Genomic DNA, 19,848 nt, shown 5'->3' on the forward strand with positions numbered 1-19,848 from the left:
ACCCCAGAACAACAAAAAAAACCCCAGATCTTCTTTCTACCTATCATGGCTCCTATTAATTTGGCCCACCCATCTTTAGGTCCCACCTCCTGTAGGATTGCCAGCTACCTGGAAGGGATAAAAATGTCCCATCCCTTTAACAGAGGCTTAAAGGGATGTTATTTACCAGGCAACGTTATTGACCTCCATGCCATGAAAAGCTTCTTCACCAGTCTGTTTCCCTACATTAATCCTCTATTAAAGGGACAGCACATTTTTCTCCATATCTGTTCATGACTCTAAGGGAGAAAAGATGGCCAATGGACTCAGAATTGCCTACGTCCTGCTGTTATGTGTTTAAGAGCTGCTCGAGGGGCAAAAATTAGCAAAGGAAGCCTGCAAGTTACAGCCTGCAGAGTTGGCTGCTGAGTCTACAGCCACAATGTCTGATGGCAAAGGCAACCTTACTAGAGGTGAGTCAACAGTTGGCTGCCTCCTTCCATTTTACACTCGCAGTGTCCACCCTAAAATTGCCGGGAATCTATTCCAGCCGAGCTGTATTTGACAAAGGAGAAGGAGGGAGAATTTGTTATCACTAAAGGGCTGAGATTGCCAAGTGGTCAGGGGGGGAAATGATGTCCTGCTCTTTTTATAGAGGTTTAATATGCAGACGTGTGCAGCCGAGATCTTCATCGAGCTAAATAACATAACCGATAAGCTAAATAACTGAGAACTGACTCATATCAGACTGCTACAGCGTAGTGGTTAAGTGGTCGGGCTCTGAATCACCACTCGGCTGGTGTGACCCCCACTACGGCCATGAGCTCAGCAGGTAGCCCCGAGTAAGCTATTTCTCTCAGCCCCAGATCCTCAGCTGAATTCTGGAGATTGAGGGCCAAGCTACACATGACGAATGACACTTGAACGGCAAGTGTATTTCTCCCTGTTCACTTGCCCTCCACTCAATCCACTTGCCGTTCAAGTGTCATTCGTCATGTATAGCTTGGCCCAAAGATAACATTGACTTTGTTCACCATTCTGAATGGGGCGCTACTCAGTCTAGAAGAGAAGTATATAAGTGCAGTTGTTATTATACACCTCTATTAAAAGGAAAGCTATATGGACCACTTCAAAAGCTGGCAGCCTTTACTGAATGCACTTCAATCGTCCTACCAATTTCCCAGGCAGATCGGTCAAAGAGTCAATTGTTCCCGGTAACTCAAAGATAACCAGCATTTATAAATCTGGAACCAGACAGGCGGTCGTTACATCATATTTAGAGTTAGGCTCACCCCTCCTTTTCCAACGGAGAGCCCTATGCCTTTTAAAACTTATAAAATGTATGAGAGTCCTGTGCTTTTTAATAACGTTATGACTGTGGGTTAAGCTACATGTTACAGACAAATGCATGTTAAATTACTCCCCATATTTAGTGTAAAAACCAAGCAGAGGAGGCAGTAAACTTGAGCAAGAGCACGAATGAAAAGCAGTCTTTTATTCCTTTCCCCTCTGTCTGTTTTACCACCAAAGTTATCTCCTCTCATCCAAAAGATGCAGGTTTTGCTCCTCCACCTCCTGGGCTATTTTTGGGAAGGAACGTGGCTGGTGGGGGGGGGAGTAAGAAATCTATACCACATCCACCAGAAGTGCGATTCATTTTTTTAAAAAACGGTAAAAATGTGCATATATTTAAGTGCAATGTTTAGTGTGGTCTTATGAGAAGTTTAGCTGGCCTGGCTGGCGTTCGACTTAGGAGTAACATTGGGCCAAGCTACACATGACGAATGACACTTGAACGGCAAGTGTATTTCTCCCTGTTCACTTGCCCTCCACTCAATCCACTTGCCGTTCAAGTGTTATTCGTCATGTGTAGCTTGGCCCATTGACTGCAGCCATTTTTTTTTTGCTTATGTTTTTAAATTCAAAGGATTTTAAGTGTGGCAATGTCAGGTCTTTTAAAAATGGTTTATTTTTATATTTATTTTGGTAGTGTGGCATCGCTCAAGGCCAGTTGGCCAAATAAGCTGAGCGATTAAAGTAAAGAAAAGCAGCAACTGTCGACTTGCTCACTGTCGTGCAGCTGATGATAAAAATGAAAGTAATAAATGTAACGAAGCACTTATACAAAACAGAGTCCCTGTCAGGAAAGAGAATGAAGAGGCATTTTCAAATATCAGCAGCAAAGGGGGATGTGGTATTGACCGCACAGCTCTGCACCACGAGTTAGTGAACGCATCTCTTTCAAATGTAATTATTTTGTAAAATCATACCCTTCTTTCAAGATCAGGGAGTCTTTCCCCTTCTTCAATGTTAACCTCACAACAACCCTGTGAGGTAGATTAGGCAGAGAGAGAGAGAGAGGTTGGCTCAATGGTCTCAAACAGTTTCATGACAGAGCAAGGATTTGAACCTGGCTCGATCCCTAGTCCTAATACGACATTCTAACCACTACACTGGTTTGTATCTGGGAATACTGGCCCAAATTAAAATGCACATATGCATACACGTTAAGTGTATGTCATCTACATGTTATGTTTGCTGCAGGATGTTGCTATACTTACGGTGCAGGTAAAAGGTAAAGGTAGTCCCCTGTGCAAGCACCGAGTCATTACTGACCCATGGGGGGGACGTCTCATCACGACGTTTTCTTGGCAGACTTTTTACGGGGTGGTTTGCCATTGCCTTCCCCAGTCATCTACACTTTACCCCCAGGAAACTGGGTACTCATTTTACCAACCTCAGAAGGATGGAAGGCTGAGTCACCCTTGAGCCGGCTACCTGAACCCGGCTTCCGCCAGGATCGAACTCAGGTCGGACTTGTGCTTGGACTGCAGTACCACAGTTTACCACTCTGCGCCACGGGGCTCTACTTATGGTGCAAGTCCATGTGAAAATAACAATATGCTCCAACTAAAAAGAAATGCCCTCGCTTGCTGTAAAGCACTTAAAAGAAGGGCTGGGCTCTTGAAAGAGCAAGCAAGCATGTCTGGCCTTTGTTTTGACAGCCCCACCCCAATCAAGGCAAAGAAGTGCTTCAGGCAGAAAAGCAATAAGGAGAGAGAACAGACGGACAGTTTCAATAAAACCAACTCCAGTGTAGCCCTCCTGGCCTAGTCTCCTCCAAGCCCTGGAAAGTCAACCCAGGAGCCTTGAATCACTCCAAGAAAACTATTTTAAAACGAAAAGACAGAAAATAAGTGGAGGCCAAGTCACAGCGTTTCCCTAGGGATGTAGTGGCAACTGTCGCTAGTGTGTCTTGAAAAGAGTTCAACCACACTAGCCACATTTACAGATTTATAATTCATGCTTAAAAGGAATTGTGAGGATTAAACTATGTTTTTAGAATGTTCTTTTTTTTTTTTAAGCTCCTCCTTTGGCCTTGTTCCCCTGAGCACACTTAAGAACAGCAATTAACACAGAGATGCATTTGCAAATCCCTTTTATAAACAGATTAGGATTCTCATTCTTTTTCTTAATACTTACTAGAGACACCAACCCCCGCTTGGCCATTAAATCCTGGCTAAAAGTCTGCTTCTAGTGCAGAATCTTTCCATAATCAATTAGCAACTAAGAGCCAAGTTACAAGTGACGCCTGACACAGGTTGGACACTTGTCAGCTTCCCTCAAGTGTTGATGGGAAATATAGGCATCCTGGTCTTGCAGCTGTAATGGAGAGCCAAGCTGTAAGACCAGGACGCCTACATTTCCCATCAAAACTTGAGGGAAGCTGACAAGTGTCCAACCTGTGTCAGGCATCACTTGTAGCTTGGCTTTAAGAGTGAAGTTATGACGATGAGTTTACCAAAGTAGTAGGGCCTTCTACCACATGGCTACTCAGTGGTCATTGTATTACTATAAATGTGATGCACTTTTTTCCCCATGGTTCATTCTTGTGGTAAAATCTGGCCATTCTAACTAAGTGATAAGGCCCCTTCGCAGACTGGTTATCTGCCCTGGATTTACTATTACTAGCCAGACACTTTGAGGAAAGAATTTAAGGCCATAGGTGTCACCATTATCAGAGTGACATTTATCAAACCCACAATTGCTTTCAAACGTAGACCACTAGACTGGCAAAGGGTAAGCCAGACAACACCTAGGGTCACCAAACTTTAGATGGGACCTGGAGTTCTCTTGGAATTACACCTGATCTCCAGACTACTGAGGTTAGTTCCCCTGGAAGAAATGGTAGCTTTGGAGGGCAGACTCACCACACTTCCACCAAACCCCCTCCCTTCCCCAAAAAGGGCTGCCAGGCCCCAGGTAGGGGCCAGGTCTCCCGCTCCTACCTGCCACCACTCATCTGACCAGTGGAGGAGGGAGGCAGGAAAACAGCTCTCCCAGGTGTACTCCTGGGGCAGCACACAACATCACTTCCGGACTGATTTTGACCCAAAAGTGCTCGATCCCCTTCCCTCCTCACCAGAAAGGTAAGGGGACTTGGCAACCCCATCTCCGGGAATTTCCAAGCTGGAGTTGGCAACCCTAGCAGCACCTCTTGGGGGGCCATATTTAGTCCAGGGCTCCCAGTCACAGATACATACTTTAATGTCCTTTTAGGCACTGCATTGTTACATCCAAATTGCCCATTTCTCAAGATCGTAGCTTTTTCCTAACAAACCCTGCAGAATTCTTCCTTACAATTTTATCTCTCCTCTTCCTTCATGGAACCCAGAGTCACAGATGTGGTTCTCCATTTTATCCTCACCACAAACCTGTGAAAGTAGGTTAGGCTGAGAGTATGTGACTGACTTAAGATCACCCAGCAGGCATGGATTGGCTATTATGATCCCTGGGAAAAATCACAGTGGTTGTAAACAATTTTAATAAAGTGCTAACCGTGAATAAAGTGCAAGGTGCTACTAATAAATATGTTCAATACAATCAATACAGAATAAATAAATGATTCAAATCAATATATACAATTGAATTGTATATATTGATTTGAATCATTTCTATATTCTGTATTGATTGTATTGGACATATTTATTAGTAGCATCTTGCACTTTATTCACGGTTAGCACTTTATTAAAATTGCTTACAATCATTGGGTTCAAGATTGATAGTTTATAGGGAGAACCTCTTTTTTCTGCTACAGCGTTATCTCCCTAGTGTGCCTCTTGCTGAGCAAAAAATCACAGTGCACCAATGGCTCAGGGTGGGCCCCCTCTTCTCCCCTACAGGGACCACTTCACCCCAGGAGAGTTTCCCACTGTGGGGTGTGGCAGGGAAGCTATTTTGTCTTCCCATTTGCCTCCATCAGCTATTGAGTTTCATGGTAACGGGGGATATGAACACAGGTTTTTCCACAGTCCAGTACACTAATTCCTGCACTACAGTGGCTCAAATCAAAGTGGTAGTCCGAATCAGGAAGCTTTAACAAGATGTGCCCCCCTCAGGGCTTTTTTTCAGCTGGAATGCGGTGGAACAGGGTTCTGGAACCTCGTGAAAATGGACACATGATTGGTGGCCCCACCCTCTGCTCTCCAGACAGAGGGGAGTTTAGATTGCCCTCCATGCCATGTGACCATTTTTGCCTAGGGTGATTTAAAAACTCCCCCCTTGTTCCAGCTGACCCAAAATGACGTCATTGGTCCTGGGAGCATGCATGCACTTTGCACGTGCACATGTGGTACCAGGGGCACCACCTCCCACCAAGAGTTGCCCCCTGTACTGGCAACCCACTGAGTTCCACCACCTCTTTTCCCAGAAAAAAAGCCCTGGCCCCCCTCAATCTATTCTGAGCTTGCTGATCTTCCAAAAGTTTTTGGCAGACCTGGCTGGTCAACGCACACTCGGTGCTCAGAGCAGATACATCGAGTGATTCCACACACGTTGGATAATGCACTTCCAATCCTCTTTATAGATCATTTGGAACGGATTTTTTTGTGTGTGGAACAAAAAATCCACCTCAAACGATTGATAAAGTGCATTGAAAGTGCACTATCCAATGTGTGCATAATCAGCAAGTTCAGATCTGATCTCTCCCAAGACTGAAGACCAACTTACAGCTTCAAGTCGGGTCAGGTTTTTCCAAGCAGCTCTTTCTTTGCAGGCAGAAAGCCCTGCTCAAGTGTATCTGATCATTGCAGTCCTGATGTAGGAAGTGCTTCATTGGTGGTCTCCGTGGCTGACAAGGGCCAGCACAGCCTTTTAAACAGCTGCTTTTTCCACATTCACAGGGGAGAGTTTCCCCCCAGGACATGACTCAAGTATCTGGCTGAGTTATTTATTTAGAAAGTTTGTACGCTGCCTCTCTAGAGACCTGGGCCGTTTCTACACATCGTTAACATCATGCAACATCACACAAAACTCACGGAATGCTAGCATCTTCATGGCGTGATTTCTGACATCATCGCGCCATGAAAACGGAATCATGATGGGGTGATGTCAGAAATCATGCCACAAAGATGCCGCTGTTCCTTGAGTTTTGCACAAACTTAACAATGTGTGGAAACGGCCCTGCTCAAGGCAGCTCACCAATAACATAAAGCAGCTTAAAAATGGCACAGAAATCATTAACCTCAGGGCCAAGCTACAAGTGACGAATGACACTTGAACGGCAAGTGGATTGAGTGGAGGGCAAGTGAACAGGGAGAAATACACTTGCTGTTCAAGTGTCATTCGTCACTTGTAGCTTGGCCCTCACATGTATTCCTCGATCGAGTGGAGTGCAAGTGAACAGGGAGGAATACATGTCATCAACAATATGATTTCTGCTAACTACACCCTGTGCTCACACCTATACACACACCCGCCTCCTTCTGCAAACAAGCAACATGAAAAATATAACACAGGCAAACAGCTGGCTCAGAATCTTGCTTAAGAGGAACCGAGCTCTTTCCATAATTCCCCTCCCCCCATTTTTTTCAAGGAACAAGGAATGAGGTGACAGTGTTTAGATTACTGACATCCAGAAACCACAATCTTGATTCAGCAAAAAAATATTTGTAGGCACACACCACCATCCTCGCTTATTTTTCTTTCTGTCCCTGTAGCTCTGTGCCTTTAAACACAGCATGCTCTCCAACTATTATGCAGTAAAAAAAAAAAAAAAATCACCTGTTAAAACTTGCCTGCCAAGCTACTGTTAGGCCTGATTTAAATGTAATGCTGGCAGGCAAGAGGAACTCACCCATGCAGCCTTGACAAGTCCAACATCTCATTTAAATTGGGCGGCTATGTATGCAATGCCACAGTGTATACTGTTAACATGCTAGTTTAATGCTCTCATGGGCTCTGGATTTCTGGCATGCAAAAGCAGTGCTGCCAGCCAACCAGCCTGGAGAAACATCTTCTGTCCCTTTAATAAAGGCTTAATGCTTGGAAATAGGCAGTGGAGACTTTTTACAGCATCACTTGGTAAATAACAAGCCATTAAGCCCAGGGCTTTTTTTCTGGGAAAAGAGGTGGTGGAACTCAGGACTGCACAATGACATCACTTTGGGTCAGCTGAAATTAGGAGGGAGTTTTTTAAAGTTTAAATCACCCTCGAAAATGGTCACATGGTCGGTGGCCCCGCCCTCTGATCTCCAGACGGAGGGGAGTTTAGATTGCCCTCTGTGCTGCTCGGTGGCGTGGAGGGCAATCTAAACTCTCCTCTGTCTGGAAATCAGGGGGCAGGGCCACTGACCATGTGACCATTTTCAAGAGGTACCAGAACTCCATTCCACCAGGTTCCAGCTGAAAAAAAGCCCTGATTAAGCCTATATTAAAAGGACAGGACATTTTTTCTCCAGGTAGGGTTGCCAGCTCCAAGTTGGGAAATTCCTGGAGATCTGGGGAGTAAAACCTGGAGAAATTGGGGTTTGGGGAGGAAAAGGACCTTGTCATGGCATAATTCCATAGAGTCCACCCCCAAAAGGAGCCATTTTCTCCAGGTGAACAGATCTCCGTGGCCTGGAGACCAGTTGTAGTTCCAGGAGATCTCCAGCCACTACCTGGAGGCTGGCAACTCTATCTCCAGGCCTGTTGGCATGGCAACCATGTTTCCTTTTGTAAGGTATATTTTAGCAGCTTGGAATATTCATGCTAAAACTCTGACACCTCTTGGCTACCGATGTATTTTGAATTTCAATTACACAAATTTTATAGTAGTTGGATTAAGTCTCTGTTTACTTTGTATGCTCTACTTGTATTAACTTTATTTAGACAAAAAGCACTTAATATGTCAGTTTAATTGCTAACCTTTCTTCCTGTTTTAGTGTTATAGAAAGTTATTAACTGTAATGGCAAAGTCCAACGAGTAGCAGGCTTTTGTGACAGTTTCCCAACAACAACAACATTTGATTTATATACCGCCCTTCAGGACAACTTAATGCCCACTCAGAGCAGTTTACAAAGTATGTTACTATTATCCCTGCAACAAAACACTCTGTGAGGTGGGTGGGGCTGAGGGCCAAGCTACACATGACGAATGACACTTGAACGGCAAGTGGATTTAGTGGAGGGCAAGTGAACAGGGAGAAATACACTTGCTGTTCAAGTGTCATTTGTCATGTGTAGCTGGGCCTGAGAGAGCTCTGAGAGAGCTGTGACTAGCCCACAGTCACCCAGCAGGCTTCAAGTGGAGGAGCGGGGAATCAAACCCGGCTCTCCAGATTAGAGTCCCGTGCTCTTAACCACTACACCAAACTGGCTCTCTTACATACATAAAGTTATGTATATATTTCCTTTTCTTTGGAGAGTCAATATGGTGCAGCAGGTAGAATGTTGGACTTCTGGGAGACACAGGTTCGGATTTCCACTTTGCCTGCCTGCTGGATGACGAGTCACACACAATTTTCCTAGCCTACCTCACAGGGTTGTTGTGGTGAGGATAAAATAGCAGAGACAAGAACATTGTAAGCCATTTTGGGTCCCCGTTGGGCAGAAAGGCAGGGTACAAATAAAGTAAATAAATAACAAATATGTGTGAGCACTCCAATAAGGCAATGTTTTAGCTTCTTATATTTGGAAGCTACCTTGCATTCAGTAGAAGTGTGGGGCTTGCGTAGACAGGGTGTATCCACAGCACTTGTATTACTGCAACCATGGGTTGCCAGCTTCTGGTTGGGAAATTCCTGGAGATTTGGAGGTGGAGCCTGGAAAGGGCGAGGTTTGGAAAGGGGAGGGACTTCCACTGGCTATAATACCATAGAGTCCACTTTTCAAGGCAGCTATTTTCTTCAGGGAAACTGATCGTTGTCACCTGGAGATCAGTTGCAGTTCCAGATCTCCAGCCACCACCTGGAGTTTGGCAACCCTACCACCCATGCTATAGTTTTAGAAAATTAGCTGTGAGAGAAATTGCACTTTTTCCAGCATGGCATTTGGTAAGAAAATGGGATTCCTCCCACGACAGGACAGCTAGCTACCTCTCTTTAACAATGTTCAAAAAAAGCTGGGGTCTCTTGCACAACCAGTTGCAATCCTAAAATTGCTTTCCCAGGAGTAAGACACACTGAATAAAATGGAGCTGCTTACTTCCAAGCAGTCTATAAGTAGCAGATGTTTGCCCTAAAAAACCCACAGCGACTCAGCTTAGAAAGTCTTTCAGAAGTCTCCGTGCCCTGTCATGTTCCACATCTGCTGAAAGGAAAAGTGATTCAACTAGAGGAAGAATTTTTATCCTTTCATCTGACATGCTCTTGACCTTGTAAAACTTCTCTAGCAATGCATATTTTAAAGAATTTGCAGAGAACTGAGATCTTATAAAGCTTATCTTTAGACTTGCAAGCTGTAATCAATATACTCAGTGAAATGTCAGTGGATTGGTTTGAAGGAGCCAGGTTTGATTTTACAGGACTGTGACTTAAACCTGTTTTTTGAACCTACATTTGGTTGGTCAAACACAAGTCAAATAAATAATGAAAAAGAAAACGTTAAATGTGTATTTTAACGCAAGCTATTTTTGTGTTACCAATAGAGATGGGCACGAACCGGGAAAAAAATGAACCGTGCGGTTCGTGATTCGTCGCATTTCACGAACCACAAACTTTCACAAACCTGCCCTGGTTTGCAAACCCGTTTGTTTGGTTCGTGAAAATGTCACATCCAGGTCAGCAAATTGTCGCTTCCAGGTCAGCAGAAGGTCACTTCCAGGCCAGCAGAAGGTCACTTCCGGGTCGCAAAAGGTCTGCAGGAATTCCATCCCCTGTTGCCTAGGAAACTGTTTGATTGGCGCCAGGCTGTCTACAGTGATGAATCAAAACCAAACGAACCAGCCTAAAGTTCATGACAGTTCGTCAGAAATAAGCTCTGATGAACCGCCGGTTTGCGAACCATGAACCAGCCCGGTTCGTCACGAACTTTGGTTCGTATTTCGGTTTGTGCCCATCTCTAGTTACCAAACTTGCTTAAATTTTATCAGTAACTCGTTCAAAATGCAGCCAAATTAGCCAATAACAAGAAAAAAATTTAATTGGCTATCAGCCCAACTTATCTGGCATGTTAACAGCATTATTTAAGAAACCCGCCATAAAGAAACAGACTATTTGAAATCAAATTGATGAGGTAAAGACAACTTGGAAGCAGTAGATTAGATTCAAATGTGATAGATTAATTGATTATATCCGTGGTCCATCAGGTAAAGTGTTCGAGTTGCCACAGAAGAGCTGGAGCTGGTGATAAATTTGTATGCTACAATTAGACCCAAATTACAATGCATACAACTGACTGCTGTACCATGGATTTGGTTGGTAAAATTTTCCTGACTTTTTTGTGGCTGGAGACAGGTGTTCGTTTGTGTGCACGCACTGAGAAATTTGAAAGTGGCCTGAAAGACATTTAGCTGTTTGTGGTCTTTATACCAGACTCATTTTGCCACAAGCAAACAACCTGAGCAAGGCTGTTGATGATAAGCTGTTTTGGAGGTCATTAATTCATAGGGTCACCACAAGTCAGAAGCAAGTTGATGGCTCATAATAAATACAAACAGGTCATGTAGGATTTATCTCAAAACCCTGCTAAACCTGTTTTTACCAGAGTGGCAAAAGATTGTGTTCACAGCACAGGGAGGAGGAGGAAGAAGAATGCGTCAAGTCGCAACCGACTCATGGTGACCCCATCCATGGGGTGTTAAAAACAAGAGAGGTTCTTAGGTGGCTTGCTATTGCTTTCCTCTGTTGTATCAACAGAGCACTCTTCTTTGGTGTCTCCCATACAACTATGGACAATCCTACTTGGCATTCACCATCAAATCATTTTCAAACTGTTTGTCCAGTGGCAGAGGACCAAATAACCTCAAGAGAAGACAACTAACCTGGAGTAGTTTGGTGAGCTGTGTGGACTCTTAATTTCCTTTGATAATGAGACTTTGTAAGGGGGGGCGTTGTAGAAGATGGTACCTTAACACTTAAAAAGCTGTCTGCTGCAATAGATCTCAGAGACAGTGCAACTAGGAAGGGCTCTGGAAGCTTGCGGTTAAAACTCCAAATGTCTTTGAATTTTCTTTTAAAGGAGCTGCTTTTATGGATTGGGCCATTAGCTTCTTTCTATGTCACTTTGGATTAAAAATGGCATGCGCATGCGCTAGGGTTGCCAGCTCCGAGTTGGGAAATTCCTGGAGATCTGGAGGGTGAAACCTGGAGAAACCTGGAGAAAGTGGGGTTTGGGGAGGAAAAGGACCTTGGCATGGCATAATTCCGTACAGTCCACCCCCAGAAGTAGCCGTTTCCCCCAGGTGAACTGATCTCTGTGCCCTGGAGACCAGTTGTAATTCCGGGAGCTCTCCAGCCACTACTTGGAGGCTGGCAACCCTAGCATGCGCACACACACAAAGCGCCCTGGGGTATGGAAAAAAGAAAGGTTGCTTCTTCTTCAGCTGTTTACAGAATCCCTTTGAAATGCAGGGAAGCAAAAAAAAAGGGTGCGGCCCTGGTGCTGCCAACAGGTAAACGCTTCCTTGCATTTTAGGAGTGTCTGGCCTTGCTTTTCAATTAGGCAACAGCTGACCTTGGAGCTTAGCATCAAGAGGGGGGTGGATTGGGGGGGGACACAAGCAAGCACAGGGACCAGTAACAAAACTGCCAGAGTGGTGTGATATGGGAACAAAGAAACCGAACAGGGAGGGATGTCCTGTGTTGGCCTGCTGGAGAAAGGGGTACAAAACCGTATCTTTGGGGCCTACAATGCTCAGGTTTGAATCTTAACAGAGGGCGTGGTGGAAACGCAGGAAAATTCCAGGAACCTTTGAGAGAGTGGGGAGGGGTCTGTCCTTGAACGGGTGAGACCTTGGTTTTCGTTCCTTTTACAACGAGCAGCTCAAGACAAAAATGACCTGCTCTGAGCTGGAATAAATATGGCTAGTCTTTCGAGTGTCACTGGGTTTATGTTTTATTTTGCTCTCAGCGATTTGAAGAAAAAACGTGTTCCAAGGAATCCTTTGGAAGATATTTTAGTGGTTCTGCAATGGAAAGCTCAGGAATAGTAGATAAGTTTCCCTATCACCAGGGCTTTTTTTCCAGCCAGAACGCAGTGGGACAGAGTTCCGCCACCTCTTGCACCGGGCACACAATTCTGAGGGGCTGTTTGGCACTGCACAGAGATCTGGCATGAGTAGGGTTACCAGCCTCCAGGTGGTAGCTGGAGATCTCCCGGAATTACAGCGGATCTCCAGGTGACAGAGATCAGTTCCCCTGGAGAAAATGGCTGCTTTTGAGGATGGACTCTATAGTATTATACCATTCTGAGGCCTGTTCCCTCCCCAAACCCCACCCTCTCCAGGCTTCACCCCCAAATCTCCAGGAATTTCCCAACCTGGACCTGGCAACCCTAGGCATGAGTGGCTGCTCGGGGAGGAGAGGCTGGATCATTGAGAGGAACGGGTCTCCCCAATAGATACGAGGGACTTGCCTCGGTTGCCCTGGGGACAGTATAGAGGCAGGGCTGGAGAAATTTTGCATCCCTCAGAATTTTGCTCCCCGGACAAGAGTTCACAACTATTGTGATAAGTATGATCCTACTGGGTAGTTCCTATGTTGTCAATACCACCACCACCCCACAAGTTAGTGGGTTCTGTCTCACAGTTGATGTAAGTCTGTAGCACATGAAAATAATATTATTTCAAATAATCCCATGTCTTTCTTCTTCATTTCCCTCTTGAGAGTTCCACCACCTCTTTCCCCAGAAAAAAAAGCCCTGCCTATCATCATCTCGCAGCAGTGTGTTGAAGGTGTCCTCTCAGTTCATATGATGGTGAGACCCAGAGTGATTCTGCACACATTGGATAATGCACTTCCAATCCTCTTTATAGATCATTTGGAACAGACTTTTTTGTGTGCGGAACAAAAAATCCACCTTAAACGATTGATAAAGTGCATTGGAAATGCATTATCCAACATGTGCGGAATCAGCCCTAGAAGGAACTGGCTATTGCTTTGCTTGAACTGTGTGTGTGATTTAACACTAGTCCCAGAATCCTTTGTGGCATACACTGGATCCATAGTTTTTCTGGTGTTCCTCAGCAGACATGTTAATGGGGGAAATGGAAAAAAGAAAAATTGAACACCATTGGCCAATAGCAGGTGTGATACAAAACAGGACTGTTCCTTTTACAATTGCTCTGCAGTTGCTCTATGGCTTTGTCAGTTGTACTATGGTTTTCAAGTCAACACAGACAGTATTGTACAGTGGTCAGTGTTGAACTAGGCTACAGAAACGCAGTTTCAAATTCCCTCACTACTGTGGAAGTTCAGTGAGTGACCTTGGCCACTGCCTGTCAGCCTCACCTACCTCACAAGGTTGTTGTGAAGATAAAATGAGGGTGGGGGGAGAGAATCATGTAGGCTATCCTCAATTCCTTTTAAAAAAGAGAGAGAATAAAAATGTACCAAAAAACTGAAACAGTAGATCAGTGTCGTTTGCTTAGAAAGAGCATGTTGAACACTGCATAATACTGACTGGTTGAAACAAATTTGCTCCCAAATGTACTCATCGGACAAATTTTGGTATTCATTGACTTATTTCAACATGTGCCTAGTTGCGTTCAGTATTGGACAGTTCGTATTGAACAGGTCATGCGCTATTTAGTTGGCATGTTCCCGAGATTTGAGATCTGCTCCAAATCAAAACACAACTTAAGTGCCTGGATTTCAGGTTCTGTGGTCTTTTTAAAAACACACACACATTTTAAACATGAATTCATATTTGAAACTTTGCAGATTTTAATATTGCTTTCGTCTCCAGAACACAGCTGGGCTGTCTCTTCCAGTGGGCCAGATATGGGAAAACATGACCTCAATATATGATCTCATTAAAAACGATACTGTAAACACTCCTTAATCCCTGGCGAGAACAAAGAGATGCCAGGGGTGGGTAATGTGCTACCAAGCAAGGAATAAGAGACAAGGATTCTGGAGCTTCACTGTTTGGGCACATCCTGTTTGAAACAATGCCTCTATCTCTTTTCTGCTTAAGGCACATTTATGCAAAATTGTTGAGAAAAAGTGCTGGCCAGGTTGGCAGATTCCAAGGTGGGTGTGGAGGGGAAGGGAGCGGTTGATAAGTATGTTTGGATGCTGCCAAGAGTTACCAGTTTACAGTTAAGGTCCATGCCTTAGGGGGCCTGTCTTTCCCACATTTTTTGGACAACCTCCTCAATACAGCGGTATCTTTGCCTCGTACAGAAGCATGGGAGAATCTGCCATCCTTGGGCCTGCTATCTGGTTACAGATAAGACTAGCCCAGTGTATGCAGAGTTACCCTGGGATTAATGTTGTGGGAAGGCAGGAAAGTTTTTGCTTTGCTTCTGTTAGAACCCACTATTGATAAGGTTAAAATGAAAATGTGTTCGCCAAGATCTAAAGAAAAGTCTACTCTCGGTGACACAATGGGCTGAAGAGAGACTTATTTTATGCTTATAAAATAGCCAGTAATGAATGATACCACCAATATTGAGCTGGAGCAAGATATGTTGGAGGTGGAAAATTGGCAAAACCAACAGCAGCCCATACATGGGCTTTCTCTGTGGTGGCCCCTACCCTGTGAAATGGCCTGCCTGAGAAGATCAGGAGCGCTCCCTCTCTCCTAGCTTTCTGCAAACAATGCAAAACCGAGTTATTCAAAAAGGCTTTTGTATGGGAGGGGCTCTCAGATGCTTTGCTAATAGCCTTCACAACTCTGTTGCCTTACGTGCTACCTGTTGTCTTAAATATGTGCTCCTATGAGCTACCTGTGCTTCATGTGGTCTAATGTCAGCCCTAGAATGGCTTATGTTCTGTTTCAGCATTTCTTCAACTTTGTACTAGATTCTTACTAATGCTATGTCTTTGTAAAATTGTGTTTATTTACCCTATGGCACTGTTTATGGAAATATCCTTGAAACTGACTGCACTGGTCTCATACTGTAACCCGTCTTGAGTCTCAGTGAGAAAGGCAGACTATAAATGACATAAATAAAATAAATAAGTAAAATCTAAAAGGACGTCACTGTGACTAGATAATGTGAGGATTGCCTACAGCAGCTGTAGCATAGTGGTTAACTGGTTGGGCTGTGAATCGGCACTCTGCTGGTTCGACTCCCACAACTACTTTGAGTTCAGCAGGTGGCCTTGGAGAAGTCACTCATCTCAGCCCCAGCTCTCCGGCTGTATTGTGGGGATAACAACACTGACTTGGTTCACTGCTCTGAGCTGAGCAGAAGAGCAGTATACAAACATAATTATTATTGTTATAGAATCATAGGCGTGGAAAGGACCTCCAAGGTCATCTAGTCCAACCCCCTGCACAATGCAGGAAATTCACAGCTCTCCCACTGCCAACTGCCCCAGTGTCCCCTGCTCCATGCTCAGAAGATGGCAAAACACCCCCAGGATCCCTAGCCAAACTGGCCTGTGGAAAATTGCTACCTGACTCCAAGGTGGCGATCGGCCTTACCCTGGGCATGTAAGAAGGGTCACGAGAACTAAGCACGAATGTAACCCATTCTGCCCTCTCCCTCATGATCGGTCCAAGTTCACAAAATCAGCACTGCTGTTATAACTTGTTCCTTGTGGTGGGCCTGGTACAGAACTTTCTAGCAGGCTGTATCCGGATGGGTCAGATCTCTTCCTCTCCTCCTCCTCTTTTGCATTTAGAGAGCCAAAATTCACTGCTTTGTCTTGCCTTGCAGTCGGTACGTATGCTGTAAGATGACGGTCTGATGTCCACCAAAGTGATGGATGGGAATTGTTCCATGGAAATCTGGAGCAATTTCTTGCACTGAACCAATGGGCATTTCATACCTGAACTATTAATCAGTGCAAGTACTCCCTTGTATTGGGCCAGGTCAGCTGGGTGACAATACATTGGCAGAAAAACATGGGCAGAGTAAGAAAGTAAAGGGACATCAGGGGCTGAGGTTTGATCCCTCCCTGGGATTCAGACCCCCTACAACCCACTGCCAAACCTATGACCTCTGTTGCATTACAGTCTTTTAAAAGTAACACACTCCACAGGTCCGTAGCGCCAGCCTAATCCACTTGTTGAAAGTTAAGCAACGAAGTGCTTTTCGTCGCCCTGTGAAGACAAAGGTTCCACCACAGCTACTGGGATCAACTTTTGATGCCCAAGATTTGTTCAGTACAGGTGAGGGAGTCCCGAACTCGTGGTCTGAGAAGTTTTGATGAGGAATTGCGTTTTTAAGTTGAAGACAGCGAGTGTCTTCCCCACTTGACCAGTGGAAATTGTGTTACCAAACTTCTCTTACAAGCCGTGATAAAAAAACTTTATTCCTCCCCCCAAAACAAATGTTGAGATTCTTAGAATTCCATCCAACTAGGTAGAAGCCAGCTCTTCTTACACACTGGATTGAATCAAGAATTGCGCCTGTAAAAGGCCCATCTCAATGTATTGATCCCATTATTTAAATGCCAGCCCCCCCGCCCCCCGCCTTTCAACATGTCCAGACTCCTTCTCCAAAGAGAACATTTTTAATTAACCTGAAGTTGCTTGTCCTTTCTTTCTTCCCAACCAATCCTGTAAAAATAGCAATCTGTAACTCCAGGTATAAATGGATAACACGCATTAGCATCTATTCCCCAGTTCATTTGAGAAACTGTCCTGAGACCGGCTGATGAACTGTGGCGGGGGGGGGGGGGGAGATTCAAGCAACCAACAGGGTTTTGTTTTTTAAAGGACAGCAGGGTTGGAGTCCAGTGGCATCTCAGAGACCCACAAAATGTTCAGCTTCGGAGAGTCAAAGCCCTGTTTTCATTGTTTCCAACCAGCTTTTGCTCTTACAAACTTTCAGCTGGCCATCTTTACCCTGACTAATAAAAATAAAAGTCCTTACCTGAGTCCAGGAGTGCACACTCTAACACAGGTATCTCCAACTCTGGCAGCATCCAGGGAAATTTCTTGAGCACCGTCTCCTAGTCATGGCTGAGCAGCTACGGCCTCTTCCTTTCTTTTCCTCTCATGCCTTTTCAAGAAAAGTGGAAGACAAAAAAAACCTCCAAAACTCCTCCAGCCTGAATCTCTTGTCACAGTTCAAGCCCTTGGAAATGCTGACTCTAGCAAGGCAATGTTGCAAGCCACGCTCCTTGTCTCCGCCGGCCCATCCCTCTCTGTGGCCTCCCCTCGGCCCGCCTTCCCCGCCTGGCAGGAGACCTGAGCCACCCAGGAATTGTAACCTGAGTCTCTTTAACTGCCTTTATCTGGTTTGCAGGCGGAGGCAAGGCGGCGAAGTTTGGCTTGGCCCTTTGCAGAAGGAAGGGGAGGCTGCAGGGTGCGCCTTGTGTGAGAAGGGAAGAGGAAGGGCAAGGAGAACCAGCACTCCTGGCTTCTCTACTCAGCTCTGTCTGGAAGGGGTTTGAGTCGCTGGGGTGTGAGGAGATGCAAGACTTTGACAAGAAGGAAAGAAGCCGGCGAGGGCTGTCAGGAAAAGGAGCAAGAGGGCGCCTGAATTTGAGGGCTTGGATATGTTCAAGGAACATCCAGCACCCCACAAACTGTACCCATGGCCTGTAGGGGCAGACTGAAAAGTTAAAATGGCACAGGAGCAAGCCAAGATGATTGGCTTTTGCTAGGGTTACCAACCTCCAGGTGGTGGCTGGAGATCTCCTGGAATTCCAACTGATCTCCAGGCCACAGAGATCAGTTCTCCTGGAGAAAACGGCTGCTTTGGATAGTAGATGCTATGGCATTCTTCCTCTCCCAAAACCCTGCTTTCTCCAGGCTCCACCCCCCGTCCAACCTCCAGGAGTTCCCCAACTTAGACCTGGCAAACCAACTTTAGAGACAGTCAAAATTTACAGTTAAAACTTATAGCAAAATTTTGACTGTAAATTTTTGCTGTAAATTTTGACTGTATGTCTCTATAGCAATTTGCACTCTTATGCACTTTATTCCTTGATGAAATTGAACTGAAATACATTTATATTTCTTCATTGGTTGGCCCTTTTATTTTGCTTTTTGGCTTACAGTCACAAAACTGTCATAGACTGGTCCTGTCTCCTATACCACAGGAAAGAGCCAGCGACGTGCAATGGCTAGAGTGTCGGGCAAGGCTCGGGGAAACTCAGGTTCAAATCCCTGCTTGCCGTTAAACTGAGAGCCAAGCTACAAGTGACGCCTTACACTGGTTGGACACTTGTCAGCTTCCCTCAAGTTTTGATGGGAAATGTAGGCATCCTGGTTTTACAGCTTGGCTCTCCATTACAGCTGCAAGACCAGGATGTGCCTACATTTCCCATCAAAACTTGAGGGAAGCTGACAAGTGTCCAAACTGTGTCAGGCACCAATTGTAGCTTGGCTCTGACTCAGGCCCACTTTTTGCACCTTGCAAAGTTTTCCTGTGTGTTGGGAGATGACGCAGCATCTTTGAAGCAGGCACTCAATGCGAGTTTTGTGCCTCCCAGACACACATGAGCCTTTTCCGCTTCCCACCTGCGACATGAGGGCAGAAGCAGCAGCTGCCGTCCCCTCTGCATTGTTTTGTGCTTAAACTGCCTGGTGGAGCAGCTGTTGGCCCCCGTCTGCAAAATCATGGTTTGCTTGTAAGTCTTTCAGAGGAGCCAAGAGTGGCTCCCTGGGGCAGTTTCAGGAGGAGGAGACGGTCCGGAGGGGCTGGAACTGCTTCTCCAAACACGCTGTAATCAGGAGGAGGAAAGAGGAAGCCTGCCTAAGTTGAGGAGCCACAAAACTCCCATTGAACATCTGCTTTAGGTTTCTCAGGTCCTCACCTAATAAACACAAGGACCTTGTCTCTAAAGAGTCCATTGGTCATTATATGTGATCTCAGGGGCCAGTAATACTTTTTCATCCTAAAAGGGTTGTTGTGGAGACACAGAGGAGGTGGGGAGAACTTTGTATGGAAGGCAGGACAAAAATGCCCTTAATAATAATATTAATGACAAACACAGGCCCATATGGGCAGCCACATGTATTCACATTCCTGCCTTGTTCATGTGTAAATTGGGAAAGGCTGGATTTTTTTAAAAATGAGAAACTGCATATGATATGAGTGAGGGAAGTTGAACTCTTCTCTGGCTTGCTTCCCTGTGCTCTGTTTTCCCAGGCAATTTTTGTACAATGGAGCCCAAGTAGTAGAAAAAAAATTCTCAGGTAACAGAGCACAGGGTGGCGCACACAGATCATAGAATCATAGGGTTGGAAGGGACCTTCAGGGTCATCTAGTCCAACCCCTCCATTTTATCTTCAGAACAACCCTTTGAGGTAAGTGGAACTATGGGCCAAGCTGCAAGTGACGCCTTACACAGGTTGGACACTTGTCAGCATCCCTCAAGTTCTGATGGGAAATGTAGGCATCCTGGTCTTGCAGCTTGGCTCTCCGACTGCTGTCCAATGGACTTTTCAACTGTCACTTGTCCAACATTCCGCCAAGCCGCCTACATTTCCCATCAAAACTTGAGGGAAGCTGACAAGCGTCCAACTAGTGTCAGGCGTCAC

The 19,848-nt window shown here is 45.2% G+C and overlaps 1 protein-coding gene across 1 annotated transcript in view; it reads right to left on the bottom strand.

Moving 5' to 3' along the window:
* LPAR2 (lysophosphatidic acid receptor 2) overlaps positions 1-17,412 on the bottom strand; it is a 52,223-nt gene extending 34,811 nt beyond the window's left edge. The window contains exon 1 of the mRNA XM_055003558.1: positions 17,231-17,412. The gene's annotated coding sequence lies outside the window, so the exon portion shown is untranslated. The remainder of the gene's footprint in view (positions 1-17,230) is intronic.
* Positions 17,413-19,848: the final 2,436 nt, after the last annotated feature.

Source organism: Eublepharis macularius, chromosome 19 (assembly GCF_028583425.1).
Source record: "Eublepharis macularius isolate TG4126 chromosome 19, MPM_Emac_v1.0, whole genome shotgun sequence".
NCBI classification, from domain to species: domain Eukaryota; kingdom Metazoa; phylum Chordata; class Lepidosauria; order Squamata; family Eublepharidae; genus Eublepharis; species Eublepharis macularius.